Source organism: Symphodus melops (genome assembly GCF_947650265.1).
Source record: "Symphodus melops genome assembly, chromosome: 18".
In the NCBI taxonomy this organism is placed as follows: domain Eukaryota; kingdom Metazoa; phylum Chordata; class Actinopteri; order Labriformes; family Labridae; genus Symphodus; species Symphodus melops.
Window position 1 is genome coordinate 7,134,574 of NC_136708.1, and position 8,632 is coordinate 7,143,205.

Here is an 8,632-nt window from a genome sequence, read left to right on the forward strand (position 1 = left end):
CCCCATGCATTCTTGCCTTTTAGAGGCTCTAGGTTGCAACCATGTGTGTAAAAGTATGTGTTAAAACAACAGTATTTTATCGCCCAGAGCAATCCGTTGCCAAAGAGGAACAGATAGGCTTCATTCCCTTTTAGGCTCACTGCATGCTGATGTTTCTGTCCAGCAGCTTGGATGCATTCACATTATGCTTTTTACCAGAGTTGGCCTTCAAAGCTTCGAGTATTTTAGGAGGTATGTTTAGATACAGTGTTCATGAAGTACTTTAGTGTCTGCTGTGTAGGTGCCATTGTTCATAGCAACAGATACAGCTCTGGAAAATGTGTGTAACTATAACTTTTTATGATGAACATGGAAAACATGGAAAATCCTCATGTTATTATTATGGTTGTTTTTTTCTGCAATGACAGTGGCGCAGTTCAGTCATTCAATTAATCAGTCTTTATTTACATAGTGCCGATCAATAACAAACATTATCTCAAGCCACTTTACAAAAGAGGAGATACAAAGCTGTAACATTTTTTACAGAAGAGGAAAAAAAGAAAAGGCAACCCAAACATAGAGAAAAGTTAATCAGGAGGTTTATTTCTGAACTGTGCAGGCAACAGCCAGTGTGGCTAATCATTAACCATCTATCTTCCATTTTTGTACATTTTCAAAGTGGACTTGGAAAATTATTATTTGAACATTTAGCCTTTGACAAATTCAGTTTCAATTAACATAATTTTTGTCACTGAAATAATTCACATTCACCTCTCAAGCCAGCTGACCGCATTTGCTCTTCACGCTTTGTAGAGACGAGAATGATAACCTTTATTATCGTTATCCCTTTATTCAGCAGACACATCTGTATGATGTGTTATGCTTGTAGCAGAGTCTGTGAAAGATGTGAAAACGTTTTGCCAATATGTGGTGACTGGCTCTCATTGCGAGAAGCCGAGAACGATTCGTTCCTTTTTTTGATTAAAAGATTTAAACTGGTTAAAAGAGATGCCAATTGGGGGCGCCAATAGCTCAGCGGCAGCGACTGCGCGCGTACCATGTTGCGAGGCCTTGCTCCTCGCGCGGGCGGCCCGGGTTCGCGTCCGGCCTGTGGCCACCTTCCCGCATGTCTCTCCCCACTCTCTCCCCCTTTCCAACTCTATCTGTCCTATCAATAAAGGCAAAAAGGCCAAAAATAATCCTTTAAAAAAAAAAAAAAAAGAGATGCCAATTGAAAGACAGAAAGACAGAGAATACAGTTGAAAATTTAAAGAAGCGCTGGAAATGTTGAAGCAGTCTGTGGATCTCTATGGATGTAATGTATTTGAATTTAATATTTTACTGGATGTGGACCATGGGGACCCTTGCCACTGCAACAGGACTGTTTTTGTTGAAATATTGTAACCAGATACGTAGAGTAGACCTTCAGACAGTAAGGAAAATTAATAAGAAAGACTGTATATTAATGTGTGTAGAGACAGATGTGGCTAGGGGGATTATATAAAGTCTTGAAATCTTCAGTGACAACATGAAAAATTACCTGTACAAAGTTAAGCCAATGTAATTCTTGCACCCTCAAAATTAACCAAAATAAATGTAGTTTTCTGTTGATATTTCCTGAAATCTACGATGATTGTCTTGCTCGTCGACGCAGTGTTAGATGCAGTAATATGGCTGCTCTTATAATCTGCAGCAGAGGATCTCCACTTGTATTCAGCTTCAGGATCTCATGCAAAAAGTGCTACTCAAAAGCGAGTATGTAGGTCACTTTCTGTGTCCAGTATAACTCAGAGCTCTGCCACATGCAAAAACTACTCGGACGACACTGCAATAGTTGGTTGTGTCAGGGATGGACATGAGGAGGAGTACAGGAGCCTGATGGAGGATTTTGTGGCGTGGTGCAGTGATAGATAGGTAGGTAGGTAGGTAGGTAGGTAGGTAGGTGGGTAGGTGGGTAGGTGGGTGGGTGGGTGGGTGGGTAGGTAGGTAGGTACTTTATTGATCCCGAGGGAAATTCAAGGCATCCAGTAGCAGTATACAGACAGGCAGGACACAAGACATTAGTTACAATACAAACCCGCTGTCCCCCCTCCCCTCTGTATACAATAATCCCCAACAAGATTTAGCAGCCTCTATGTGACTAAGACATCTGCAGCTAAACACCTCCAAGACCAAGGAGATAGTGGTGGACTTCCGAAGGAACAAACCACATCTAGAACCTGTTTCCATCGGGGGGGGGGGGGGGGTCGACGTGGAGGTGGTCAGGACCTACGGGTATCTGGGGCTGCAACTGGATGACAAGCTGGACTGGTCACCTGACATGAACACTACCTGCAGGAAGGGACAGTGCCGTCTGTACTTCCTGAGAAGGCTGGGGTCCTTCAATATCTGCAAAAAGCTGCTGCAGATGTTCTACCAGTCTGTGGTGTCCAGTGTCCTCTTCTACGCAGTGGTGTGCTGGGGAGGAAGCTGCGAGAAGAGGGATGCAGCACGCCTGGACAGACTGGTGAGGAGGGCCGGCTCTGTGGTGGGTACAGAGCTGGACTCACTGGTGACAGTGGTAGAGAGGAGATCTCTGGACAAAATGCTCTCCATCATGGACAACACACACCACCCTCTGCACAGCACCTTCACCGGGCAGAGGAGCATGTTCAGTGACAGACTGCTGTCACAGTCGTGCTCCACAGACAGACTCAAGAACTCTTTTGTCCCCCTATAAGCCATAAGACTGTACAACACTTCACTGTCACGGCAGGGAAGAAGCACACGGTGAATCCTGGACTAATTTTTCATTGTCCAGTTGGACACTTTAATGCATATTGATAGTCACCTTACTGAGCACTGGTCACTTTAACGATAATCACCCTAATTATGTCTGGTTTCATCCTACTGTATTGTTATGCTACATCTGTAATGGTTGACATGATCACCCTAATTAGGTCAAGTTTCACTCTATTGTCTTTGACACTTAATGCTAATCTGCTCCTCAATAGCTGGGTACTTTAATGATAATCACCCTAATCACTCCTGGTTTCACCTTATTTTTTGGATACTTAATGCAAATGGTTGAAGTATCCCTTTAACTACACAGGTTCAATCTGTAATTATGTTTACTCTTAGTCACATAGGGGCTGCTAAATCTTGTTTGGGGGATTATTGCATACAGAGGGGAGGGGGACAGCGGGTGTGTATTGTAACTAATGTCTTGTGTCCTGCCTGTCTGTATACTGCTACTGGATGCCTTGAATTTCCCTGGGAATCAATAAAGTATCTATCTATCTATGGAGCATACTTTGCAAACTATCAGTGAGATAAGCGTTTGTTCCACAGATGGTTAAATCACTTTAAATGTAGTTGTCTAATCCAGTTTCATTTTGTGTGATTGAGACTTAAGTTTAACTTGAAAATTTGCATTTCCCTGCGGAAAATGCGTGTGAATGCTTCCTGCTGAAATGTTGCGGAAACACTGCTGAATGAAGAAGAATCATCAGAAAAAGAGGAAAATTAGCAGAAGATGAAGAAAAAGTGGAACAAGTGGAAGAAGAGGAAATAGCAGAAGAAAAGTGGAAGAAGAAACACAGTAGTAAAAGGAGAAAAGGAAGTAGAAGAAAGTGAAAGTATCTGTACAAGAACAAGAAATAGTGATAGAAGAAAATGTAGTAAAAGAAGTGGAAGCAGAAAAAATAAGTAAAAGCAGAAGAACAAGAAGTAGAAGAAGAGGCAATAGCAGAAAAACACAGTAGTAAAAGTAGAACAAGAAGGAGAAGAAAGTGAAAGTATCTGTACAAGAACAAGAAATAGTGATAGAAGAAAATGTACTAAAAGAAGTGGAAGCAGAAAAAGAAGTAAAAGCAGAAGAACAAGAGGTAGAAGAAGAGGAAATAGCAGAAGAAAAGTGGAAGAAGAAAAACAGTAGTAAAAGGAGAAAAGGAAGTAGAAGAAAGTGAAAGTATCTGTACAAGAACAGGACACATCAGACATGTTGCTCGCAGGAGCTAGGGATTGAACCCTCAACCTTCCGATTGAGGGGCGGCGACTCTACCAACTGAGCCACAGCCGCCAATCAAGATGTAAAGCATTTACAGTATAAAGTTCAATGCATGTGTGTGCGTGTGTGGAGGGGAGGGTGTTTGTGTGTGTAAGTGCAATCAAGAGTAACTGCATTCAGCTGGCAGCTTCGACTGAGAAAATGGGGGAAACATCTCCCTATTCAGTGCTCATTTTAAGGGGTAAAATGAAGAGTTCGCGGCTGAATGATGATTTTATGAGCAAGAGGAGAGGTAGCTGAACGCGTTCATGTAATTTTTATGTCTGGGATCCAAGAAATGTGGGAACTACAGCGATGTGAAAACTTTGTCGAGAGATCAGTTTCCAGAAGAATCGGTGGATCTTAACATTATCGCAGATGGCGAGTTTTTTGGACCACCTGGCGCTTTGAAGCTCACAGTGTCCAAACCGTAGCTCCGTTTGTCCTGAAATCTTAATGTGAGCGAGAGGACAAGTTTTCCTACGTTTTGAGGGTAAATTTAGTCATGTGGTGTGAAAATTGTGGTCGCTAGAGCAATTTGTTCGGGAGATTTTGAAACAATCTGACAACTGTGCCGCACTCTAACGATGATGTCACGCACTCTGGCTTTGAAGATCTCACCACATACACACCCATTGAAAAACGAGAAAGACAGCCAAAAACATCACAAAACATTTGGAGGTATAGTTTAAAAAGTATAAAAGATAGCAAAACAATGTGAATGTGGTAAAAGTAGTGGAGAAACGTGTGAACGTTTTAAAGTAAAAAGGAAGTCTCTACGTGGAACAGAGCAAAAGTTGTAAGGCTGAGAAAAAGGTGGAACAGTGGAAAAAAATCCCATTCATTTCAATAGGGCAGAATTTTGTGAAAAAAGTGAAATAACTTAAAAAGTAAAAGTAGTAAAAACGTGAAAAGATATAGCCATAATGAGCAGAAAAAGCTGAACAGTATGATAGTTGAACGGTGAAAGTAGCACAAACAGTTGAAGAGCAGAAGAGAGCCAAAAAACGTACGGAAGTGGAAGAATATGCGGAACTAGAAAATTTGCATTTCCCTGCGGAAAATGCGTGTGAATGCTTCCTGCTGAAATGTTGCGGAAATACTGCTGAATGAAGAAGAATTAGCAGAAGATGAAGAAAAAGTGGAAGAAGAGGAAATAGCAGAAGAGAAGTAGAAGAAGACAAACAGTAGTAAAAGTACAACAAGAAGCTGAAGAAGTTAAATTATCTGCAGAAGAACAAGAAATAGTAATGGAAGAAGATGTAGTAAAAGCAGAAATACAAGAAGCAGAAGAAGAGGAAATAGCAGAAAAAGACAGTAGCAAAACTAAAACAAGAAGCAGAAGAAGTAAAAGTATCTGCAGAATAACAAGAAATAGTAATGGAAGAAGAAGATGTAGTAAAAGCAAAAATACAAAAAGCAGAAGAAGAGGAAATAGCAGAAAAAGACAGTAGCAAAACTAAAACAAGAAGCAGAAGAAGTAAAAGTATCTGCAGAATAACAAGAAATAGTAATAGAAGAAGAAGATGTAGTAAAAGCAAAAATACAAAAAGCAGAAGAAGAGGAAATAGCAGAAAAAAAGTTGCAAAACTAAAACAAGAAGCAGAAGAAAGTAAAAGTATCTGCAGGAGAACAAGAAATAGTAATAGAAGAAGAAGATGTAGTAAAAGCAAAAATACAAAAAGCAGAAGAAGAGGAAATAGCAGAAAAAAAGTTGCAAAACTAAAACAAGAAGCAGAAGAAAGTAAAAGTATCTGCAGGAGAACAAGAAATAGTAATAGAAGAAGAAGATGTAGTAAAAGCAAAAATACAAAAAGCAGAAGAAGAGGAAATAGCAGAAAAAAAGTAGCAAAACTAAAACAAGAAGCAGAAGAAAGTAAAAGTATCTGCAGGAGAACAAGAAACAGTGACAGAATAAGAAAATGTAGTAAAAGAAGAAGTGTATGCAGAAAAAGAAGTAAAAGCAGAAGAACAGGAAGTTGAAGCAAAAGTAGACCATTTACAGTATGAAGTTCAATGTATGTGTGGGTGTTTGTGTGTGTAACTACAATCAAGAGTAACTGCTGTCAGCTGGCAGCTAAGACAGTGAGAAAAATGGGGAAGACGTCTCCCTATTGAGTGCCAATTTTAAGGGGTTAAATGAAGAGTTGGTGGCTGAATGATGATTTTATGAGCAAGAGGGGAGGTAGCTGAACGCGTTGATGTAATTTTTATGTCTGGGATCCAAGAAATGTGGGAACCACAGCGATGTAAAAACTTAGTCAAGAGAGATCAGTTTCCAAATGAATCGGTGAATCTTAACATTATCGCAGATGGAGAGTTTTTTGGACCACCTGCCGCTTTGAAGCTCACAGTGTCCAAACCGATGCTCCGTTTGTCCTGAAATCCGAACAGTTTCCAGTTTCCTCCAGTACCCATGCTTTCATTTACTCAGCTAACACGTGACCTGCTTCACCATAGGGCAGGTGCTGAAAAGTGCTTTAAAGTTTACCGACTTGCAGCACCACGGACAGCACCACGTTAAGGTGTGCTTACATGCATGTGTGTGTGTGTGAGAGGGACAGAGTGAGAGATAACATACTGCTGAATGTTGAAGAAAAAGTAGAATAAGCACAGGAAAAAGTTAGGTATAAGACAAACTAATTTACTTGTGTTGAACATGTATAAACGTAAAAATTGCCAGAGAAAGTGGAGTTTTTGCGTATCATGATGAACTGTCATACAGCTGTGGAAGGTATTTTTTATGCTCTCAAAGAGCTGAATACTGAGTACAAGAAACGGCAGAAGATGAAGAAGCAGTGTAATAATACAATAATAACACAAGTAATAATGTTGCTGTGTCTACAAAATGGTCTGTATTTGGTCAATATGAAATGAAAACTGCTAGATTACTTCATTTTGTTTCATTTAACAAGAGAAAAGAAAAACAAACAAACAATAATGCTTTTCTGAAATTAAAAATAAAACACAAAAATAATAAGGCTATTCTGTAAGTAAAACAGCTAAACAAAACGTTTTTCTAAAAGTAAAATAAAAGAGGGAATGAAAACCAAATAATTTGTAATATATTCATATAGAAAGGTGATGGAAATGTAATTTAAAAACATAGTACAATAAAACTAATCAACATAGGAAGACATGATACAGGATAGCTCAATATTGGCATTTAGCAAGAGGTGCAATCATAAACAATAATAGAATGATACAGATATGTGATACCGTATAGTTTAATATTTCATGTCCAATGTAATCTTAAATGAATGACTATAAATAAATAAATGCAAAGAACAATATAAATAAAAATATAAATGAATACAAAAATGTAGAAAATGATGAAGAATATATCAATTAGTCTTCTGATTTGAGAACATATGAATGATGAGGCATGACAATAAAATAAACGAAAATAAATAAAATCAAATAAGCACTAATAAGATTCACAAAAAAATAATAATGTAAAAACATAAACACAACACTAAATAAAGGTATAATTCATTTTTGTCGCATCAAGAGAAGCAGTCAATTTCTTTGAACATTACCGTGTTCTGTAAAGGTTTGTTGGTCAATTTTTGGTGAAAAAAGGGAATACTTAGTTCTTTACTTAAAAGTTGTTTTAAATATGACTTTATCAGACCGCTGTTTAACAGAGATCAGATTAGGCAAAGTGAAAATATGGGAAAACCTTTACACTTATCAGCTGAAACCCTAGACTAAATACTGAAAAGAAAAAGAACAACAACAGAATCAGCCTGTTCCTTCAGGTTAAAGGTAGAGTCCTGTTTTTTCTTAATGTAAATCACACCACAATGATGGGATAAATAAGTTACCTAAAACAAGCCATACATTCATACAGAAAAATTATTAAATTTTTATCAAAAGTGCTGCTAAGTATTTGTATTTATGCACTGTCATCCCTAAATCCGGTTGTCATTTTCTTTAAATGTACTACAGTATTCCCACTGGTCAGTCTGTTCTTTCAGCTTAAAGGTAGAGGAGGGGCCCAGATTTAATATTGTGTTTACAAGCCTCAAAGAAGACTTCTACTGATCCACCCACAGACTTCAGTTACTTCAGATGCATTTAGCAAATGAACAAACGTGTTATTCCCTTCATCTGTGTTAATAGTCTTCTGAATAGAAAACAGATGAATGATGAGAGGGAGAGTAGGCATGAAAATAAAATAAATGAAATGAAATAAAATCACATAAAAACATAAAACATAAAAAATAACAATACTAAAAAAAAGTTCAAATTGGTTTGTGTCTTATCAAGAGAAGCAGTCATTTCTTTGCACCAGTGTTCTGTAAATGGGAATTTGTCAAATTTTCATAATTTCTTTTTTTAAAAATCACCAAAATGTCAGTTTATGAGTGGACTGAAATGTTTGACCTTTTGACTTGTCTGTTGACTGTAGAAATTTTGCTTGCAGTTCTTTGGTCAGCGTCTGGTGTAAGGACAACATCACAGTATTAACAGAGGTGAAGAAGAGGAGCAGAGCCTTAAATAGAAGAAAAAACAGTCAGAAAGTTAATTTCCTCATTAGTTTGTTCAAGTTTGTCATCATTTTCTCCTGATAGATTGTTTACCTTTTGAACAAAGCCTGACGCTGCAGTGATGAGGAACCTT

At 38.2% G+C, this 8,632-nt stretch overlaps 1 long non-coding RNA gene across 1 annotated transcript; it reads left to right on the top strand.

Annotated features, from left to right (window-relative positions):
* Window positions 1–7,628: 7,628 nt before the first annotated feature.
* LOC306839764 lies at window positions 7,629–8,336 on the top strand. Its single transcript, XR_013781243.1, has 2 exons — window positions 7,629–7,956; window positions 8,003–8,336. It is a non-coding gene; the product is annotated as an uncharacterized lncRNA (long non-coding RNA).
* Window positions 8,337–8,632: the final 296 nt, after the last annotated feature.